A 24,634-nucleotide genomic window follows, 5' to 3' on the forward strand; every position below is an offset into this window, starting at 1 on the left:
GACTTAGACCTTCTAGAGCACGTTGGGTGGCACGGGATACATGAGGACGTGCATTGTCCTGTTGGAACAGCAAGTTCCCTTGCCGGTCTAGGAATGGTAGAACGATGGGTTCGATGACCGTTAGGATGTACCGTGCACTATTCAGTGTCCACTCGACGATCACCAGAGGTGTACGGCCAGTGTAGGAGATCGCTCCCCACACCATGATGCCGGGTGTTGGCCCTGTGTGCCTCGGTGGTATGCAGTCCTGGTTGTGGCGCTCACCTGCACGGCGCCAAACACGCATACGACCATCATTGGCACCAAGGCAGAAGCGACTCTCATCGCTGAAGACGACACGTCTCCATTCGTCCCTCCATTCACGCCTGTCGCGACATCGCTGGAAGCGGGCTGCACGATGTTGGGGCGTGAGCGGAAGACGGCCTAACGGTGTGTGGGACCGTAGCCCAGCTTCATGGAGACGGTTGCGAATGGTCCTCGCCGATACCCCAGGAGCAACAGTGTCCCTAATTTGCTGGAAAGTGGCGCTGCGGTCCCCTACGGCACTGCGTAGGATCCTACGGTGTTGGCGTGCATCCGTGCGTCGCTGCGGTCCGGTCCCAGGTCGACGGGCACGTGCACCTTCCGCCGACCACTGGCGACAACATCGATGTACTGTGGAGACCTCACGCCCCACGTGTTGAGCAATTCGGCGGTATGTCCACCGGGCCTCCCGCATGCCCACTATACGCCCTCGCTCAAAGTCCGTCAACTGCACATACGGTTCACGTCCACGCTGTCGCGGCATGCTACCAGTGTTAAAGACTGCGATGGAGCTCCGTATGCCACGGCAAACTGGCTGACACTGACGGCGGCGGTGCACAAATGCTGCGCAGCTAGCGCCATTCGACGGCCAACACCGCGGTTCCTGGTGTGTCCGCTGTGCCGTGCGTGTGATCATTGCTTGTACAGCCCTCTCGCAGTGTCCGGAGCAAGTATGGTGGGTCTGACACACCGGTGTCAATGTGTTCTATTTTCCATTTCCAGGAGTGTATTTGTATTGAGTGTAGCCTTGTATGGAAGTGCAAGATGGACGATAAATAGTTGGGCCAAAAAGAGAGTAGAAGCTTTCGAGATGTGGTGCTACAGAAGCTTACCCCTACTTTTTCTGAATCTTGAACAGCTTGCACCATTTTATATTGTCGAACTCTTTTTCCAGGTCTACAAATCCTATGAACGTGTCTTGATTTTTCTTTAGCCTTGCTTCCATTATTAGCCGTAACGTCAGAATTGCCTCTCTCGTGCCTTTACTTTTCCTGAAGCCAAACTGATCGTCACCTAGTGTATTCTCAATTTTCTTTTCCATTCTTCTGTATATAATTCGTGTAAGAAGCTTCGATGCATGAGCTGTTAAGCTGATTATGCGATAATTCTCGCACTTGTCAGCTCTTGGCGTCTTCGGAATTGTGTGGATGATGCTTTTCCGAAAGTCAGATGGTATGTCGCCAGACTCATGTATTCTACACACCAACGTGAATAGTCGTTTGGTTGCCACTTCCCCTAATGATTTTAGAAATTCTGATGGAATGTTATCTATCTCTTCTGCCTTATTTGACCGTAAGTCCTCCAAAGCTCTTTTAAATTCCGATTCTAATACTGGATCCCCTATCTCTTCTAAATCGGTTCCTGTTTCTTCTTCTATCACATCAGACAAATCTTCACCCTCATAGAGGCTTTCAATGTATTCTTTCCACCTATCTGCTCTCTCCTCTGCATTTAACAGTGGAATTCCCGTTGCACTCTTAATGTTACCACCGTTGCTTTTAATGTCACCAAAGGTTGTTTTGACTTTCCTGTATGCTGAGTCTGTCCTTCCGACAATCATAGCTTTTTCGATGTCTTCACATTTTTCCTGCAGCCATTTCGTCTTAGCTTCCCTGCACTTCCTACTTATTTCATTCCTCAACGACTTGTATTTCTGTATTCCTGATTTTCCCGGAACGTGTTTGTACTTCCCCCTTTCCTCAATCAACTGAAGTATTTCTTCTGTTACCCAAGGTTTCTTCGCAGCTACGTTCTTTGTATCTACGTTTTCCCTCCCAACTTCTGTGATGGCCCTTTTTAGAGACGTCCATTCCTCTTCAACTGTGTGGCCTACTGCGCTATTCCTTATTGGTGTATCTGTTGCGTTAGAGAACTTCAAACGTATCTCGTCATTCCTTAGAACTTCCGTATCCCACTTCTTAGCATATTGATTCTTCCTGACTAATGTCTTGAACTTCAGCTTACTCTTCATCACTACTATATTGTGATATGAGTCTATATCTGCTCCTGGGTACGCCTTCCAATCCAGTATCTGATTTCGGAATCTCTGTCTAACCATGATGTAATCTAATTGAAATCTTCCCGTATCTCCCGGCCTTTTCCAAGTATACCTCCTCCTCTTGTGATTCTGGAACAGGATATTCGCTATTACTAGCTGAAACCTGTTACAGAACTCAATTAGTCTTTCTCCTCTCTCATTCCTTGTCCCAAGCACATATTCTCCTGTAACCTTTTCTTCTACTCCTTCCCCTACTACTGCATTCCAGTCGCCCATGACGGTTCAAACGGTTCAAACGGCTCTGAGCACTATGGGACTCAACTGCTGTGGTCATTAGTCCCCTAGAACTTAGAACTACTTAAACCTAACTAACCTAGGGACATCACACACATCCATGCCCGAGGCAGGATTCGAACCTGCGACCGTAGCAGTCGCACGGTTCCGGACTGCGCGCCTAGAACCGCGAGACCACCGCGGACTCGCCCATGACTATTAGATTTTCGTCCCCCTTTACATACTGCATTACCCTTTCAATATCCTCATACACTTTCACTATCTGTTCACCTTCAGCTAGCAACGTCGGCATGTATACCTGAAGTATCGTTGTCGGTGTTGGTCTGCTGTCGATTCTGATTAGAACTGTTCACAGTAACACACCCTCTGCCCTACCTTCCTATTCATAACGAATCCTACACCTGTTATACCATTTTCTGCTGCTGTTGAAATTACCCGATACTCATCTGACCAGAAATCATTGTCTTCCTTCCACTTCACTTCACTGACCCCTACTATATCTAGATTGAGCCTTTGCATTTCCCTTTTCAGATTTTCTAGTTTCCCTACCACTTTCAAGCTTCTGACATTCCACGCCCCGACTCGTAGAACATTATCCTTTCGTTGATTATTCAATCTTTTTCTCATGGTAACCTCCCCCTTGGCAGTCCCCTCCCGGAGCACCGAATGGAGGACTATTCCGGAATCTTTTGCCAATGGAGAGATCATCATGACACTTCTTCAACTACAGGCCACATGTCCTGTGGACACACGTTACGTGTCTTTAATGCAGTGGTTTCCATTGTCTTCTGCATCCTCATGTCGTTGATCATTGCTGATTCTTCCGCCTAAGGGGCAATTTCTCACCCCTAGGACAAGAGAGTGCCCTGAACCTCTATCCGCTCCTCCGCTCTCTTTGACAAGGCCGTTGGCAGGATGAGGCTGACTTCTTATGCCGGAAGTCTTCGGCAGTCAATGCCGATTATTTATCAAAATTTAGGCAGTGGCAGGGATCGAACCCGGGACCGAGGACGGTTTGATTATGAATCAAAGACGCTGCCCCAAGACCAAGAGTTCAATAAAATGTCTACGGAATGTAAAAGGTCTTCGCTAAAAAATAATTCGTCAGAAATTTGGGAAAGTAATGTCAAAGACAAGCGATGTTCCCGGATGACACAATGAAAAATAGGCATTGATCCTCGCGTAAACAAAGACACGAAGCGAACATACAGCTGAACTCGTTTGCATGAACACATGGTTTAAAGGCATACCTCTGAATGAACCTGAAAAATCATGTAACAGAATTAGGCCAGCGCAGAGGGAGGTGGCAAGGATTGCACCAAGTATATTGAACCGCGAACTTCGAAATCCCCATCTAAAAAATGTGCAAGTGTTGTTAATTGACAAATCTTCAGCAAGCAGCATGATGTTCATTGCATCAAGAGGACCAGGAAGTGCAGCACTAGTATACAGAAGGAATGTCTGTCAAACCACTCTGCCTTATCAAACTCGAAAATAGGCAGGGAGCAATATGATTCACTGGCTAGGTTCCAGAGTACAGCTTGAGGACATGATTTTCACTGCTGAGTCGTAGGCAAGGCTGCTTTAGCAGACGATAACACGAATTATAGAGTCTGTGAGTCATACGAATTCTTTGTAACTCGAGAACAGATAAATAAATGAAAGTCGTTTGTACCAGGCGAATCTGCAGCTCCAACCAACTCCCCGCAGTTTCCACGGAAATCTCCATAAAGAGAAAGCGGGATACCGACAGTTTAGGATAGGCGTAATCTAAAACTCGAAATATTTACAGCTTGTATGAATTTTTGTGACTAGTTTACATTAACTACAGCTATCCAAATTCCTTTCGCTTACTACCAGTTCCACGATCGAATACGAGGCCTTTGCCCACTAATCACGTCTGATAACCCACTACATTCACCTACGTGAATTCTTATAAGCTTTCCACTGCTGAGGAATGGCTTATTCCAACACCGCCATTCATTAATTTCCAACCTGATGAAATGGTAACGTTATTCTCCCACTCAAATGTCCTGCGAGTTGACAGCTGCCTCAGAATGACTTTTTGAATACTTCAAGCTCCATGAGCTTCAGAAGCTGTGAGGGCACTTAAATGATTTAATCAATTAGGCCTGAGTTGAAGTATAATTATTCTTTTTGGGATGCTTGATGTTATTCCACTAGGTTCATACGACAAGAGAAGTAAAATACTTCAAAACGTCACGATCGCTTTAGTTGAACATTCAGATTACCGGTTTCGACGAACTGTGTTGCAATTTTCGAATCTTATGCACTACCCTGCAGAGAATCTCGTCCATGCCTGCAATAATTTCGCCGAGCGGTTCTAAGCGCTACTGTCTGGAACAGCGCGACCGCTACGGTCGCAGGTTCGAGTCCTGCCTCGGACATGGATGTGTGTGTTGTCCTTAGGTTAATTAAGTTTAAGTAGTTCTAAGTCTAGGGGACTGATTACCTGGGATGTTAAGTCCCATAGTGCTTATAGCCATTTTTCTTTCCATTTTCTATGCCACGTATGTTATTGGAATATCTATTTATTGTATGCATGGTCGAGATTGTCTGAAGGGTAGTGCATAAGATATGAAGATGGAAATCTGAATAAATGCTCCACTAAAGCTATCGTAGCGTTTTGAAAGTTGTTACTTATCAGTACAAGAAGATAATTAATGTACGCCAGGTGTTGTGGTACAAGCTCTTCTGTAACAGTCTAAGTTAGCCTCGCTGCTGGTGAAGTACTAGTCCCGCTTTGTACACTAATGTGGTCGCTTGCTACTGACCGACTCTCAGCTAGAGGCTGAGCTAACTGCGACTTCGACTCCTATTGGGCTACGACTGATGAATGGACTCGGGGACTCACTAGATGACTAAGCCCTCCTGTCCGCGGTGGCGATCTAAATACTGGTGGTCGAGAGGGCGTTGGCAGTCCGTTTTTACGAATGTGTCTTTGGTCTCTATCGATCTTCTCTCGATCTCTTTGCCACATAGTGTACTGGCGACAGCTGACGCCAGTACACTCACCACCGTTTTGTAAACAATCTCCTATGTATACTGTCAGCATTGGACCAGTGTCCTACCAATGAACCCATATTTAACACCTGCTTGCCCACGACTGAGTCTTAGTATGACTGTATTTCATATCCCATCCCCAAAACCTCAGTTGTTGCGCTCTGAGATTTTTACATGATGATGATTCAAGTTTGTTTAATTGACACTGTAGTCATTTTGTGTTACGAGGACAGTAGAATTTTACATTTCTCAGACTGTTTCCTATCTTTGCACCTCATTGAAGTCTTATAAAAGATCTGATTGAATATTTATGCAGTTGCTTCCAGACAATACTCCATTATCGATAAATCCATACTCTGTAAAAGTTTGAAGTTACTGTTATAATATGTAAGCCTGCAAGCTATGGGTGGCATTCAGCTGACTGGGAACACTAGGCTATCATGAAGGGCTCAGCAGACTTGAGATATGTCTATTGAAAATCAAACAGGCCACAAAAAATATTTATAAGCTAAGAAATTTGTAAATAACAATTATATAGTGTAATAAAAATGTTTTGTAAAATTTATTTGAGTTCCTTGCGTATCGATGATGACAGTGAAGTAATCTCACCAAGATCTTTGTTGGAGCGAGAGCCTGCGCATTGGTACATAGGGAGCGTGACGACAGCGCAGCGTTGTCGATAGAACACTCGTGAGTCAACCTTAGTGCGGAGAAGTAGTGAGTAGAGACAGAGCTGTGAGCCTCTTCGCCACCAGTTATATATTACTTGAAGAATACTATAATTATACAATTAGTAATTATTAATTATCAAAAATCGACGTCATGAAGACATATAAGGTATTTAAGTGCTAACTGCATATTGTAAATTCGTTGTTACATTTTTAATCTGTTTTATACAAACGATCCCCAAACTAAAGTTTTATAAATTGAATCATCATAAACAGCTAAACATTTATATTCAGTCAAGTTCAGAATACCGTACATCAGTTTATCGCAGTCAATATCGTATTATTTTTCATTGAACCCAGTAGCCACAAGATTTTACTTTTGCTGAGTTTTCTCAGTATCTTTTATTTAATAATGACATTAAATTTTTCACCAGTAACATCAATAAAGAAAAGCAAATGAATAATAAGTACAGTTTTAGCTCACATAGTTACAATCCGAACAAATGAATAACAACCCAAATAATTATAAACAATAGATCAGAGTGAGTATTGTCAGACATGCAGTCATATGACATCATCCAGAGGCGACCCAGTAAAATAAAAGGCAAGGAAAATATATATGTATGTTGGCAGGTTCACTGCATATCCAACCAGCACCAAGAGCCTCGGCACAAGCTTATGTGTTCACGTCGAAATAATCTTCTTTTGATAAGTCACGTTAATATTGTTACCAATAAAGACACAAGGCGTACAAAATTGTATGGGGCCCAGTCAATAAGCGTCGGTGCTCCCCGTGTGGTAGCCATCCTCGCCACAGTGCAAAAGCAGAATTTGGATTAGGAAGGCCTCGTGGGGGCTCACCTGGTTGCTGCTTTCGGAACCGGCTCGACGGCCGTGGCAAAAACGTACAGAAGGCAGGCAATAGCAAGACAAACGTTTCCGAAAACGAGAAACGTTTTAATATCAGATATTAAATTAAATATTAAGCTTTTCACTATGAAATGAGATGTGTGCTATCACAGTGACAATAGCTACAAAAGGGCTGTGCGTATTCGATACTGTATGGAATTTTTGTCTGGGACCGTTGGGCCCAAACCAGCTGCAGTTGTGGGAAACTCTTCAAAATGGTTCAAATTGCTCTGAGCACTATGAGACTTAACATCTGAGGTCATCAGTCCCCTTTAACTTAGAACTACTTAAGCCTAACTAACATCACACACATTCGTGCCCAGGGCAGGATTCGAGCCTGCTACCACTGGTCTCGCGGTTCCAAACTGACGAGCCTAGAATCGCTCGTCCACACCGGCTGGCGGTAAACTCTCTTCAGGGACACAACCACATGCTTTTTCCGCAGCAAAAATGTGTAGAATATACATTGTGCAGTCACATTAATGTGAACACCAACTGTCAAAAGCCGGACTAACAACGTTATGCAGTGCGACTGCGACGAGACATGCAGGAAGAGAGTCGGTGAGATTGTGGAAGGTATTGACAGGGATGTCGGGCTATGCCGACTTCATTCGCTTGGTGAACTGTGCTACATTTCTCTGTAGAGGATCCATGGCGCGAATGTTCCGATTGAGGCATTCCGTCGATTAGTTTCTAGTCTGGGCGGTTTGGTGGCCATCTGAGTAAGCTACACTCATCCTGGTGCTCATAGAGCGATGAAAATACATTGTGATCTGTGTGACACGTTCCATTGTCCTGCTGGTAGATGCCATCGTGGTGAGGAAAACCAAACTGTAAGTAACGATGGACATGGTCTTCTAGGATAGATTCGTATTTGTGTTGATCCATTATGCTTCTCAGAACGACGGGACCACCGAGAGATTGCGCCCAAAATATCCAAACCATAACGCTCCCGCTTGTCGTCTCGACCATTCCGACAATTGTTGAAAGGTATTTGATTTTAGACTTTTCAGTGACTCCAACAGCCGTCTGTCAGATGGAGCATAAGATGTTATCCACTTAGGGGACGTCCAGCTGCGGTATTGGCGTGTTAATTCCAGCCGGCCTGGGTGGCTGAGCGGTTCTAGGCGCTACAGTCTGGAACCGAGCGACCGCTACCGTCGCAGGTTTGAATCGTGGCTCGGACATGGATGTGTGTGACAGGTTAGTTAAGTTTAAGTATTTCTAAGTTCTAGGGGAGTGATTACCTCAAAAGTTAAGTCCCATACTGCTCAGAACCACTTGAATTTTTTGTTTCTGAATGGTCATTGGTTCACGTGGGCTGCCAGTTACTCAACTCAACAGTTACACGTCTATTCGCCTGTACACACTACTGCAGCCATCCATCGCCCCTGTCATCTATGCACCATGTTGCCGATTTTCGATAGCGCCATTAGTCCAGTAGCTATTTACTTTAATCACGGCCGCACGCGAATAGTTTGCAGACTTAGCCATTTCAGAAATACTTCAAACCTTGGCCCGAAAGCCGACGATGATGCCCTTTTGGACATATCTCTGTTGCCGTATTACGACGACTTGTTTGCAGCATCCCCCGACGGGCTTTTATACCCTCCACTGCCTGTGTTGCCAGCTACCGGCTGTAAGTGGCAATTGTACATTTACGTCAAACATTGTCGGTGGTCACATTAATGTGTCTGGACCGTGTATAATGCAATACACGTAACAATTTGTGCTAAGGTGTAGCTTAATGTGGCGAAATTAGCTAGCTGCTGAGCTATTTCCCCAATACAGGATGACACATATTGGACTATGTGAAATGAAATCATTATAAGTTTTGAACGGTTAGAGTTTGGACGTTCAAACTGCAGGTTTGACCTCGGGACATGATGGGAATTAGTATGCGCATGCACGGTTTGGTTTAGCCACGAAGCCCACTTTCATGTGGATGCGTTCGTCAATGTGGAAAATTGGCGCATTTCAGGGACAGAATCCACATTTCCCCATCGAGAAGACTCTTCACCCTCCACGGATGTCAGTGTGGTGTGCGACGTCCAGTCACTGAAAAATCGGCGCGATATCCCTGATGACACGGTGACTATCGAACGGTACGTGAAAGTTTTGGATGATGATTTCACCCCCATTATCCACAGTGACTCTGATTTCGATAAGATATTGTTTATGCGAAACAGAGCTAAACCCGATCGAAGCAGGAGAGTGTTTGATGTCCTGGAGGAGCACTTTGGGGACCGCATTTTGGCTCTGGGTTACCCAAGGCCACTGGCCGCTGTATTCTCCGGATCTGAACACATGTGACTCCTTTTTGTGTGGCTATGTTGAAGACAAGGTGTACAGCAATAACCTCAAAACCACTGCTGAGCTTAAAACAACCATTCAAGGACTTCATCGACAGCATCGATATTCCGACACTTCTGCGGGTCATGCAGAATTTCGTTATTCGTCTGCGTCTCATCATTGCCAGTGATGACAGGCATATCGAACATGTCATAACGTAAATCCAAAAATCTGTTGTGACGATTACATGCTGAGTAAATTGTGTGCACGCCCTAGTTTCTAATTAATTTAGTTTTTTCATATAGTTTAGTAACTGTCAACTTGTAGAACAACAGCGCAACGTAGAAAGTGGCTTTTTTCATGTAAATGACAGTGATGTGGATCTGTACATGCAAGAAACAAAGAAGTAGAAAGGTTCATATACATCCTGAGAAATGACAGTATTGTGTGGAATTCTTGCCTTATGAGCTTATTTCGATACCTGAACAAATGAATTACATGACATCCTTGGTGCCTGAGGATGTAGTAAGAATATTCGAGAGAGAGAGAGAGAGAGTTTGCTGTGAGAGTGTGTGTTGTGTGGTCGGTGAGTGAGGGTCTTTGATGGCAAACGTGCATAACAGGACATGGTTTCTTATTCGACTCTGGATATGGGATGATACTGAGATGTTTCATACAGTGACGGCACAGTTGGAAAATGGTAAAATGAAAATAATTTTTATTTGTTGCAAGCGCAAGCAGAGTATTTAGTAGTGGAAAGATTCCAGTTCTTTCAGTATCTACGTTTTGGTATCGGTCATGTTTTCATAATTCAAGTTATTCTCCACCCTCCACTTTCAGATAAAGGTATTTCATTAGAATACAAAAAGTAAATCTTGAGTAAGTTAATTGTTTGTCTGAAATACTTTTCATTTTGTATGACAATGACAAGCAAACATCAAAGTTTTATGTTAATGAGATTCTTTTTTATTAACCAGATTGGAATACCACTTCAGTTTAAAACAATATTGAGACGCCTTGCAAGTCCCGAAGGACAGAACAGATAGTATAAATGGTGGATAAAGGCCAAAATAAGAGGCTGTCAGTTACACTCGAACATACTACTTTATTATTTGTCTTTGGGACAAAATTAGCGGCTGCAAGCAACTTTAATTTAAAAAATGGCTGAAGGCTTGTTTTTTTGTCCGGGACCGCGCGACAGCCTTTTTTGCGCGCCGGCCACTAGGCGACAGGTCGGGACGAGACGACGGTGTCAAGCGCCAAGCGCCAACCGCCAACCCTTCCCTCTCCTTTTACTTCTTCTTCTTGGGCGAAGCCTTCGCCTTAGACGGCGTCGTCGTCGCCTTCTTCGGGCGCGGCGCCTTCGGCTTCTTCGTCGGAACCTTGGCGGCCTTCTTCGCCTTCGACGGCGACTTGACCTTGGCCGGCTTGGTCGCAGCCGCCTTCTTCGCACCCGCGGGAGCGGCCGACGCCGCAGACGCCTTCTTGGCGGCGCCCGCCTTCCGACCGGTCGCCGCCTTCACGCCGCCAGCCTTCTTTGCGCCGGCCGCACGGGCCCCCTTCTTCTCCTTGCTGGCCGGAGCGGCGCGCTTCTTCTTCGCACCGCCACCACGAGCCTTGCCGCCCTCGGCCGCCCCGCCGCCGGCGCCGGCAAGCTTGAAAGAGCCCGACGCGCTCTTCCCCTTCGTCTGCACCAGCTCGCCAGCCACGACGGCCGACTTGAGGTACTTCTTGATAAAGGGCGCCAGCTTCTCCGCGTCCAGCTTGTAGTGCGCGGCAATGTACTTCTTGATCGCCTGCAGCGACGAGCCGCCGCGCTCCTTCAGACTCTTGATGGCGGCCGTCACCATCTCAGAGGTGCGCGGGTGCGCAGGATTGGCGCGCGGCTTCTTCGCAGACGCAGACTTGGCCCTCTTCGTAGTGCCGGTGGCGGCGGGTGCCGCGGCAGTCTCGTTCGCTGCTGCTGTCGCTCACGGACAAAGAAGGCAGGAAGGTAGTGACGCCAGTAAATGGAATAAGAAAACGAGGTGGCAGTACTGTAATAGAAGATGACAAACAATAAATGGGATATACGCGAGCCGAGCACGGTTCAAATATTTTCATTTATTTGCAAATATTTCACTAAAGTAAGGTGACCCTGTTTCTGTGAGTCGAAGATGTGACCAATGTTATAACTTCTTACTGCTCGGATTGTAACAATGCTTTGTAATTGTTAACGATAATATGATAAATATAAGCTAAAACACAGGTACATTCATAGCTGCTGTATAACTCCAACACACTTAAATCTTAAAAGCTAGTAAACAGTAAATCTTGAGGTAACTACACACAGCTTTTACGACCCACTTTTTTCACGTCGCTTATTTTCTGTGGCCGACGAGTCTGATTCAGCGGGTGTTGGCTTCCCTTTCAAATATCATAGAGTTACGAATAACCATAATCCAAAATAAGTTTCACCACCAGTATTGCTTTAAAAGTCTTCACTTTTATATGAGTTTCCTCAGATGTTCGTATCTTATTCATTAAAGGAAATATACGTTTTGAACTGGGAGACATAACACAAATTCAACGATACTTGAAATAGTTTCATGAGATATGTTTGGATGTAGAGTGCTGGATCAATTACAACTAACGCCTGTCAGTGACAGCTTTTTCTCTGATCCATTTCTCTGATTTCTGAGGAGTGACAGACTGCTGCATATTGATACTCTCGGAACAAGTTATTAGCATTATCACGACGAAGGTTTAATAAGACTTGTAAAAACCTGATCATTTGGGCATTGCGACAAAACCCGACTGGGACAAAGATACTGAACTCCAAGAATCGGGTTTCTGGCAGCCAAATCGAGTCGTCTGGTCACTTTTCTAATGTCTATCCTTACAGTCTGAACTTATATAGCAACATCACTTCACTGTCGCGCCTTGCAATATTGCGTGGATAGTTGGCAACTTTTCTTGGAAAGATAAAAAAATTCTCATTTACAAAATCTGCTTAAAGCAAATTATGTGGCAACCAGCAGAGTACTGATTGATTTCAGGATCATGCAGTTCAGAACTTCATATATCAGAAAAAGACAGAGTGGAGCTGAGTTATCTGTTACAATTAAGAAACAATTGTAGGGCCTAAACTAACTTTGCGAGATGGAATTACGTACTGAGTTCATTTGTAAAATTTTCAGCATATGCATTTTCTAACAGAGTGTAGTTGCAGTATATAGCAGTTAGCCATTGTCTTGTCATTGACTGATGAGGAAGCCACTCGGCCTACTATTAGCAGCCATTCTTCGTATTGAATTTCTTTTACAGATAGACTCAGTTCAGAGTAATTGGCACCACAGAAATCGTAAGTAATTTACGCAGTTACCGTTAGTGTTCAAAAGTAAGATAACGAAGGCTCTTCTCCATCAGAACACATAGGCGACTCTGAAATCGGAATTTAGAGCACTTTCTTTCACATTGCTAGCAGTACAATGAGACACTGTATTGTTGCAGAAACATAAAAAGAAAAAAAAAGTTCATACTATTCCGGAAATGTACTAATTATATAATAACGCTTATAAGTACAAATTTATTAAGAGGTTGAAATGGTACTGAGTACTATGGGACTCAACATATGAGGTCATCAGTGCCCTAGAACTTAGAACTACTTAAACGTAACTGCGCGGGATTAGCTGAGCGGTCTAGGGCGCTGCAGTCATGGACTGCGCGGTTGGTCCCGGCGGAGGTTCGCGTCCTCCATCGGGCATGTGTGTGTGTGTTTGTCCTTAGGATAATTTAGGTTAAGTAGTGTGTAAGCTTAGGGACTGATGACCTTAGCATTTATGTCCAATTCGTAGCGGTCACGTGGTTCCAGACTGAAACGCCTAGAACCTCTCGGCCACAGCGGTCGGCTTTTATCACACACAATTCAACGTGTACATCTACATGCATACTGTGCAAACCACTGTACGGTCCGTGGTAGAGGGTACCACTACTAATCGTTTCCCTTCCTGTTCCACTGGTAGACAGAGCAAGGGAAAAAAAGACTGTCAATATGGCCCTGTATGAATCGTAATTTATCGTGTCTTACGTTCGTGTTCCTCATCAAAATGTGTGTTGGCCGCAATAGGGTCGCTCCGTAACGAGCTTCAAACACGGTTCTCTGAATTTTCTCAACAGTGCTCCGAGACAATAATGTCGGCTTACCTCCAGGGATCCCACTTCAGTTCCCGAAGCATTTCCGTGACACTTGCGTGTTGTTCAAACCTACCGGTAATACATTTAGCAGCCTGCCTCCGAATTGCTTCGATGCCTTCCTTTAATCCGATCTGGTATGGGTCTGAGACTTAAGCAGCAATCAACAGCAGGTCGCACTAGCGTCCTGGATACGATCGTCTCTGCAGATGAACCACACTTTCCTGACATTCTGTCAATAAACCGACGCCGACCATTCGCCTTCCCTACCACAAACAATACATGCTCGTTTCATTGCATCTCACTTTGCACCTTTACGCACAGATATTACAACTGCGTGACTGTGTGAAGCAGGTCCCTAGTTATCCTGTATCCGAACATTACAGGTTTTTTTTTTTTTTACTACTCATTCGCCTTGGCTTGCATTTTTCTACACTTAGAGTCAGGTGCCATTCATCAAACCAACTAGAGATTTTGTCAAAGTCATCTTGTATCATCCTGCAGTCACTTGACATCATCTCTTACACTATAGCATAAATCGGCAAGAACTATACAAATGTACCGAAAGAAGTTGGTAGATGAGCTAAAGTAATAAGACTAATCAGAATGAGAATGACAGAGACAAGAGCAAAAGTGAAGGTCCTTAGGAGAATAAATGAAAGCTTTGACTTTAATAAAGATGTGAAGAAAGGTGATAGTCTCTCCACTGTCCTATCTAATATAGCCCTGCATAGTGTAAGAAATAAAATCAACAAAAGAGGTACCATATTTATGAAAACTAGCCAGGTATGAGCATACGCTGATGACATTGATATAGTAGGAAGAAATACCTATACACAACTAGAAACAAACAGGGCAATGGAAACAGAAGCCTTAAAAATTGGCCTCATAGTAAATGAAAACAAAACAAAATGTATTTTAATGTCACAATATGAGGCCAGAAGAACCACTAAAAACCTAAATATCAGTTGGAAATGCTTCAAAGGAGTGTCCCCTTTTAACTACTTGGGAGCCCTAATAACAAATGATAACAATATTGAAAAGGCTATAAGGAAAGAAGACAAGCAGGAAACAGAGCTTACTTTGCAGATATGCAACTTTTCAAAAGTAGCCTTGTTACAAGAAAAACAACATTGCTAGTATATAAATCCCTAGTCCACCCAGTTATCACATTCTAGTCAAATGTATGGACGTTGACAGAACACTATAAAAATCCCCTAAGGACCACTGAGCGAAAAATATTACGCAATATCTATGGGCCAATAAGGGAGGAAGGAGGCTGGAGAAAACGCTACAGAGCCGAATTCGAAGAGTTAATACACGGCAGGGACATAGTGAAATTCATGATATCGTAGAAAATACGACGGCTAGGAGACTTGGAGAGAATTGCAGAGGATAGAATTCCAAAAAAAATTATGGAAAGTGTGGTCCATTGAGTTAAGTGAAACTGGTGACCTAGAAGAAGATAGATCGACGAGGTAATACTGCATATCACCAGCATGAGAGTCCAGGGGTGGGAAAGAGCAGCAAATAACCGAGAAGTGTTGAGGAAGATTGTTGAAGAAGCCTAGGCTCAGGGCTGCAGCGCTTCTGAAGAAAAAGAAGAATGAGATGATACTGAAGAAATATGCGGCATAATTTGACCAAAAGAGAGTCCCTGAACACGACATGAAGAATTTTGCTAATGGTAGGAAAGAGGTGTATGTGTTGTGTGACTGTGGGCGGGGAGGGAGGGGGGGAGAGCGGAGGTTGAAAACTGTAGAACGAGAACAAAACTTGACTAGAGTAAGGAAGTTTAAATGGATGTAGTTTGCAGTAGTTATGGAGAGATATAGAGGAGGATGCACTGACAAGGGAAACTCCCCATCGCGGCCCCCTCAGATGTAGTGGGAAGATGCCTCACGGGATAGCGCCTCAAAAACTGAAAATGATCAAGCATGAAAACAGGAAGACGATATACTGAGCAGTGAAAAAAGAAGAAAAGGAGAAACAGTGAACGATCCGCTCTCAAGACGTCCAACATGAGCGGCTTTCAATAGTCAAGGCGCCGTGGTTGTGTGGTCACGGTGTTGGCCAGCGAAAGGCGATATACGTCTTCAGATCTTCCTCATTGCCCATATTTTTTTCACAAAAATACGAATTGTTCTGCCGGGCACTGACGTGTCTGTTCGTTTTATTCAAATTTGTGTCTGAGTCTTCGCGAAACGCCGAGTGTGATTAGCTGAGCGGTCTAGGGCGCTGCAGTCATGGACTGTGCGGCTGATCCCGGCGGAGGCTCGTGTACTCCCTCGGGCTTGGGTGTGTGTGTTTGTCCTTAGGATAATTTATGTTAAGTAGTGTGTAGCCTTAGGGACTGATAACCTTACCAGTTACGTCCCATAAGATTTCACACACATTTGAAGATTTCTTTCTTCGCGTAACATCCTTTTGCAACAGCGAGATATGAGAAAGGGATCTCCAGACGCACATACCTCCTCTTTGTTCTTCACGAGTCCCACACGTTACGACACCTGCGTTCCGTTTTGGTAGTTTTCACTCATGAATTTATTCTTCGTAGTTCACACCCTTTTACTTGTTGCTTCTATTTCTGTGACAGGTCTGCTGTCACTTTTCATCACATTTACTTTAGACGCAAACATATTCTTATCACATGACTCATATTCTATAATGGTATAGTATGACAAATACCAAAACTACAGAAGAAGAACAGACACGCCAGCGACCGGATGGAAAGTTCATAACTTTTGGAAAAAAACAATGGGACACGAGTTACATTTGGATACGGATCTCCCCCATTGCAGTGCAACACCGTGACCAAACAACCCCGATAGGTCCCTCTTATACGTCTCTCGATTTTGCACTTCTTTAGCTTGGACCGTTCACTGTTTCTATTTTTCTCCTTTTTCATAGTTCAGTACACCCTCATCCTGTTTTCATGCTTGATCTGTGTTCAGGTTTTGTCGGGCTGTCCACTGGAGCGTTTTATCACTAAATCTGATGGGTAACAGGTGGGATGAGTTCCCTTGTGAGTAGGTCGGAGAGTTGCATCAAATATTTCCCCAGTTCGAAGGCCACAACGATGTAGCAGACATGTTCCAGTTTACGTAAGAACGGGTAAGACACGGAAAAAATGTATATATTGTGTCAGATTAAAACTAACGCCGGAATATGAGCGACATGCATATCCGCGCTCTCCTACATAAAATTTTCAGCAGCTGAGTAACGCACGCAGAGCTCTGTAACCGTAAAACCAGCGACGCGGGCAACGGGCAGTGCGGCGGTCGGATCCGCGAATTGCTCCGTCATGCGTCGTGCCGGCTGCGCGGCTCGCCAGACGTGCGTGTGTGCGTGTGCGTGCTATTTCCGGCTCGCCTGGGCCGGCCGCGAGTGCCTGCGCCGCCGCCGCCGCCGCCGCCGCCGCCGCCGCCGCCGTTTCGGTCGGGCGGGCAACGCTCGCCCGCTGCAGGTGAAGCTTCGGCTCCGCTACTCGCTGTGCGGCAGACAACACCTGACGAGCGGCGCCCGCCGCAAGCACGAGTGCTGTAATGGACTGCACTGCTGAATTTTTCTTTCCCGTCAGCCCGAGACACGGCCTGCACTTCCACACGCGCAAGTGGTATTCCTTTTATTTCCGCTGCCACTTGCGATGCGCCCTCTGGTGCCTCCTCGTGCGTTCCACGCTTGTTCCACTTTTATTTTTATACACTTATTTCATTTTACGTTTAATTCCTTTTGGTCTGTACCTGCGGTAGTCTCGCGCTAGACGCAAAATAGGGGCAAAGTTTTGGACAAAGTGTGTCTAAAATGTCCAGTGAATTATACCACGAAAGCGAAACAGAAAATACAAAGAAAAACCTTCATTCACAAAGGAAAAATACAGCCCGAACAGGCCTTGAAGACTTAGCGGCAGCGACCGGCCGCAGTGTCATGCACAGCCCTTCAGTATCACCGTATTTGGATTTGGAGAAGTATGTAGTTAGCGCACCACTCTCCCGGCCGCTTTCAGTTTTCGTAACCTGTGTCGCTACTTCTTACGGCGACCCACCCAAGTTCCAACCAAACCTGACAGCGCTAAACTTCGGTGATCTCACGGGAACCAGTGTTAGCACTGCGGAAAAGCCATTGGCTGTCTTTGTTCACATTCAAAATAAACACATCTGCCCGCACTTGCGTTCAGTAAATGTCTACCGAATCGATGAAAACTTAGAGAATAGGCTTATTTTTTGGAAATAAATCTTTCACACCTGCACCAGTTGTTTATACGTGTTGTCTCTCAAAGTAGTGAGGCGAATTTTCTCGGCAAATATTTCTAACTAGGTTTTTTGCAATGTCTAGTAGGACACGGTCCAAATACACATCTAAAAAAAAAAAGTTTTCCATTACCCCGGCTCCCAGAACTCCTAAAGATAGACGTTGACTGTGGATATTGTATCACAGACACAGACGCTTTGACTGTTCAGAGATGTCACTAAAACCGCCCAAAGATGTAAGCAACCGTGTATGAGCAGCGCTTATTAAGGGCAAAGGGTCAGACAGCCGATCAGTTCCAGACATACCGGAAGGAAAGAGGTACACGGCTAGTGTTGTCTGTAGTTCAACCATGCCTAGACGGAGAGTACCGCGGTTCGATCGCGTCCGCATTGTTACATTGTGCTAGGAAGGAGTGTCAACAAGGGAAGATGGTTCAAATGGCTCTGAGCACTATGGGACTCAACTGCTTAGGTCATCAGTCCCCTACAACTTAGAACTACTTAAACCTAACTAACCTAAGGACATCACACACATCCATGCCCGAGGCAGGATTCGAACCTGCGACCGTAGCAGTCGCACGGTTCCAGACTGCACGGCTAGAACCGCGAGACCACCGCGGCCGGCAACAAGGGAAGAGTCCAGGCGTTTCTGAGTGATCCAAATCTATGTTGTCCGGACATGTAGGAGATACAGAGAGACAGAAACTGTCTATGACATGCTTCGCTCAGGCCGCCCACGGGCTACTACTGCAGTGGATGACCGCTACCTAACGATTATGGTTCGGGGGAAACCTGGCAGGAAGGCCACCATGGTGACTAATGCTTTTCGGGCAGCCCCAGGACGTTGTGGTAAGATTCAAACTACGTGCAAAAGGCTGCATGATGCGCAACTTACCCCCGATGTCCATGGCGAGATACATCTTTGCAACGACGACGCCATGCAGCGCGGTATAGGTGGGCCCAACAACATACCATCTCGTTCTCTTCACCAATGACTGTCGGATATACCTCGAACCAAACAGTCGTTGGAGATGTGTTTGGAGGAGCGAGTGCTGCAAGGTGGATGTCCCCTGCTGTTTTGGAGTGGCACTATGTGGGGCCGATGTACGTCACTGGTGGTCATGGAAGGCGCCGTAACGTCTGTACGATACTTGAATGCAGCATATTGGCGAGGCATTGTTCTTCATGGACGACAATTCGCGCCCCCATCGTGCACATCTTGTGAATGACTTCCTTCAGGTAACGACATCGCTCAACTAGAGTGGCCAGCATAATCTCTAGACATGAACACCGCTGTACATGCCTGGGATAGATTGGAAAGTGCTGTTCATGGATGTCGTGACCCATCAACAACTCTGAGGGATCTACGCCGAATCGCTGTTCAGTAGTGGGACAATCTGGACCAAAAATGCCTTGATGAACTTGTGGATAGTATGCCAAGACGAATACAGGCATGCATCAATGGAAGAGGACATGCTACTGGGTATTAGGGGTACGGGTGTCTACTGCAATGTGAACCACCACCTCTGAAGGTCTCGCTGTATGGTGATACAACATGTAATGCTTGGTTTTCATGAGCAATAAAGAAGGCTGAAGTGATGTTTATGTTGATCTGTATTCCAATTTTCTGTACCGGTTCAGGAACTCTCGGAACAGAGGTGATGTAAAACGTTTTTGATGTGGTTTTAATGTGATGCCCACTGTCGACGAAACCCTTGCGGTTTTTGTTATATCGATATTTATTAACACAGACATAAATACGAAAAATAACCACTACTGCAATAGTGACTATGCAGTGCTGCTGCGTGGCGGTTGCAGTCAGCGTGGGATAGGACCGAAGGCATGATAATCGCCTGAAGAGAGATTAGGACTTTATGGCAGGTGCTCGATTATCTTCCACTTCTTGTTGTCCATAATGGATGAGGCTGGCTACCCATATCGAGCAGCACCATGTCTCTAGTAACGACCAGCAAGGAACTTGGTGCACCATTCCTCAATGGTGGTTTTCGATGGACGTGCTGCCCTATGCACATTCTTCGTTCTCCAAAGTGCGTCTACCGGCGTTTGTCCTTCGGCAGACACTTTGGTCCTGTTGTGATGCATTTGACGTCGCCATAGTTCACGTTTGCCGCATTTACCCCATGCACGTTGGAAAGGCACGAATGCCACACTAAGCCCTTACCTATATTTCTCAGCTTATATAGCCCCATCGAGGGTGTTCTACGTCGTGTATACGCTGCAGCAAAGCCCTTACAACGAAATTTTTTGATGGCCTCACGTATAATAGTCATTATGTGTTTAGTCATTTACCTAGCGTCCGTACTCCTATACAGACAATATGTCATTGTACTCCCTGCCACTCCATCGCTATATTCTGGCAAGGCTACTGGCAGAATGAAGAGTGAATCCTTCTTGTGGAAAACTTCGGCCGACGTAGGTGAAGATTTTCATCCATAATAGCTGACGGTTCAACTTTAGATTAATAGACAAAAATGCCAACTGCTAGTCCATGTAAGAAGTTAAACCTAGCGAAGACAAGCAGACAGTGCACACGACATCCCCGTCATGTTGGATTAAGATGACGATACGGTGACATAAAGAGCTTGCTGCCACACAAGTAAAATACTTAATTCAGAAACCATAATACGACCCACAGACTAATGGAAATTTGGCTAACGAGTAACTGAAGAAGAAAAATGCGATATGCTTAAGTACATTCAAAATGGTGTTCGAAACTTAAATTCCGTGCCAGTTCAAGCGCAAATAATGCGTTAGCGAAAAATTTTGTGCTATTCAGTGGCAGCGATAGTTTGTTACCATTAACAATGAATCGAATAAATGAGTACCAAAATAGATAGTGAGGATGAAAGTGAAATAGAAATGAGCTGGCAAGACACAGGATGGATAAATTCTTTGGATTACGTACGGTATAAGTTATAAACAGACGGAAGCCAAGTAAATGATACGCCGATGAAAGCGCCAGGCTTAATATCATAAGACGTGTAGTAGTCAGCAAGAATTATCTACTGGGTGTAAGATTCATTATTATTATTATTGAACTATTATTATTATTATTATTAAACTATTTACCAGCATGCACGATGGGCAAAAAGATGTGATAGTAATGAAACCACGTCATTTTGTTCAACCAAAGCGTTTTCTGTCGTCGAATTACACATAGCTCTAAAATATTCCGGATACTACCAAATACAGTATCCTATAATCAGAAATTTAACCGGGAGCACTCAATGTTTTCTTGAGTGCATCCCCGACCATACACTGAGCAACAAAAACTCATGCTATAGTGACATGCACATATGCAGATGTCGGCAGTATCGCGTATACAAGGTAGAAATGGGAAGTGCATTGGCGGAGCTGTCATTTCTACTCAGGTGATTCTTTTGACATGAGACATGAGGATGCCCCACGACGGGAATTAATAGACTTTGAATGAACCGGCCGCGGTGGTCTAGCGGTTCTAGGCGCTCAGTCCGGAACCGCGGGACTGCTACGGTCGCAGGTTCGAATCCTGCCTCGGGCATGGATGTGTGTGCTGTCCTTAGGTTAGTTAGGTTTAAGTAGTTCTAAGTTCTAGGGGACTGATGACCTCAGGAGTTAAGTCCCATAGTGCTCAGAGCCATTTGAACCATTTGAACTTTGAATGAGGAATGGTAGTCGGTGCAAGACGCGAGAGATATTCCATTTCGGAAATCGATATGGAATTCATTATTCCGAGATTCACACTCAAGAGCGAGCGAGAATACTAAATTTCAGGCATTACCCAGCGACAACCCAAAGGGACGGCTTTGACCTAACGACAGGGAGAAGCGGCATTTGGGCAGAGTTGTCGGTGCCAACAAACATGCAACAATGCGTGCAATAACAGTAGAAATCAATGTGGGGTGGGCGACGAACGTATCCTTTAGGACACTGCGCCAAAATGTGGCGTTAATGGGCTATGACATCAGGCGACCTACTCGAGTGCCTGCTGCTCCTCTCCTGGGCTCCTGGTCATATCTTTTGGATCCTAGACGACTGGGAAACATGCCTGGCAAGATGAGTCCCATCGAACTTTTATGGGCTTTAAAAAAACCTGTACCCGCAAAACTATCGCAACTATGGTTGGCTATAGAGGCAACGTGACTCAGCATTTCAACAAGGGATTTCTTACGACTTAGTGCTTCTCTTAAATCTTAACAATGATCCTAGTAAAGCAACCTCGCATACACCGATTGTGCTGTTGCCTTGTCCGTGTAGAACATTTGAGCATCTCATCAATTTCGGCTAAATAGTGGCTAGAAAGTCAACAGGGGTTACTACGAACACAAATGTGACTTTCATGATAATACCACATACCTAGCATTGGGAACTGAAAGTACCTTCCTATCTAATGGGTTTGTTTTTAGCTATTTCGAGAGTTTATGATACTGTCTTCCCCATCATTTGACGTGGTCCTGCTACGAATTCCTCTCCTACGTCAACCTCTTTTCCACACAATAGCACTTGCACCCTTTCTTCAATTACTTATTGGATATCCTTCCGGCTCCTCCTACAGTTTTTATCTTCTGCAGCTCCATATGATGGCATTAAAGTCATTCCAAGACCCTTCTTACTGTCCATTTTTCTCAAATGTTTCTTCGTCGACGCCGCGAGAACCTTCTTATTTCTTATCAACCCACCTTGTAAATAGGCTGTTTAGGTTTTTTTATTTGTAACACCACCTTTGTATGAAAATCACTGGCTGTGCTGTGGGCAGTCTTTGGCAGGTTGGCACTGTTGTAATACTCGCCATTGTTGGCTGTTAGCGGCGCGTAGCGTTGCGCAGTTGCATGTGAGCCGCCAGCAGTGGTGGATGTGGGGAGAGAGATGGCGGAGTTTTGAAATTTGTAAGACCCCACATGAACCATGGACCTTGCCGTTGGTGGGGAGGCTTGCGTGCCTCAGCGATACAGATGGGTGTACCGTAGGTGCAACCACAACGGAGGGGTATCTGTTGAGAGGCCAGACAAACGTGTGGTTCCTGAAGAGTGGCAGCAGCCTTTTCAGTAGTTGCAGCGGCAACAGTCTGGATGATTGACTGATCTGGCCTTGCAACATTAACCAAAACGGCCTTGCTGTGCTGGTACTGCGAACGGCTGAAAGCAAGGGGAAACTACAGCCGTAATTTTTCCCGAGGACATGCAGCTCTACTGTATGATTAAATGATGATGGCATCCTCTTGGGTAAAATATTCCGGAGGTAAAATAGTCCCCCATTCGGATCTCCGGGCGGGGACTACTCAGGAGGATGTCGTTATCAGGAGGAAGAAAACTGGCGTTCTACGGATCGGAGCGTGGAATGTCACATCCCTTAATCGGGCAGGTAGGTTAGAAAATTTAAAAAGGGAAATGGATAGTTAGATATAGTGGGAATTAGTGAAGTTCGGTGGCAGGAGGAACAAGACTTCTGGTCAGGTGACTACAGGATTATAAACTCAAAATCAAATAGGGGTAATGCAGGAGTAGGTTTAATAATGAATAGGAAAATAGGAATGCGGGTAAGCTACTACAAACAGCATAGTGAACGCATTATTGTGGCCCAGATAGATACGAAGCACACACCTACTACAGTAGTACAAGTTTATATGCCAACTAGCTCTGCAGATGATGAAGAAACTGAATAAATGTACGATGAAATAAAAGAAATTATTCAGATAGTGAAGGGAGACGAAAATTTAATAGTAATGGGTGACAGGAATTCGAGTGTAGGAAAGGGGAGAGAAGGAAACATAGTAGGTGAATATGGATTGGGGCTAAGAAATGAAAGAGGAGGCCGCCTAGCATAATTTTGCACAGAGCACAAGTTAATCATAGCTAACACTTGGTTTAAGAATCATGAAAGAAGGTTGTATACGTGGAAGAACCCTGGAGATACTAAAAGGTATCAAATAGATTATATAATGGTAAGACAGAGATTTAGGAACCAGGTTTTAAGTTGTAAGACATTTCCAGGGGCAGATGTGGACTCGGACCACAATCTATTGGTTATGACCTGTAGATTAAAACTGAAGAAACTGCAAAAATGTGGGAAATTAAGGAGATGGGACCTGGATAAACTGAAAGAACCAGAGGTTGTACAGAGTTTCAGGGAGAGCATAAGGGAACAATTGACAGGAATAGGGGAAAGAAATACAGTAGAAGAAGAATGGGTAGCTCTGAGGGATGAAGTAGTGAAGGCAGCAGAGGATAAAGTAGGTAAAAAGATGAGGGCTGCTAGAAATCCTTAGGTAACAGAAGAAATATTGAATTTAATTGATGAAAGGAGAAAATATAAAAATGCAGTAAATGAAGCAGGCAAAAAGGAATACAAACGTCTCAAAAATGAGATCGACAGGAAGTGCAAAATGGCTAAACAGAGATGGCTAGAGGACAAATGTATGGATGTAGAAGCTTATCTCACTAGGGGTAAGATTGATACCGCCTACAGGAAAATTAAAGAGACCTTTGGAGAGGAGAGAACCACGTGTATGAATATCAAGAGCTCAGATGGCAACCCAGTTCTAAGCAAAGAAGGGAAGGCAGAAAGGTGGAAGGAGTATATAGAAGGTTTATACAAGGGTGATGTACTTGAGGACAATATTATGGAAATGGAAGAGGATGTAGATGAAGACGAAATGGGAGATACGATACTGCGTGAAGAGTTTGACAGAGCACTGAAAGACCTGAATCGAAACAAGGCCCCCG

Source organism: Schistocerca gregaria, chromosome 2 (assembly GCF_023897955.1).
Source record: "Schistocerca gregaria isolate iqSchGreg1 chromosome 2, iqSchGreg1.2, whole genome shotgun sequence".
Lineage (NCBI taxonomy): Eukaryota > Metazoa > Arthropoda > Insecta > Orthoptera > Acrididae > Schistocerca > Schistocerca gregaria.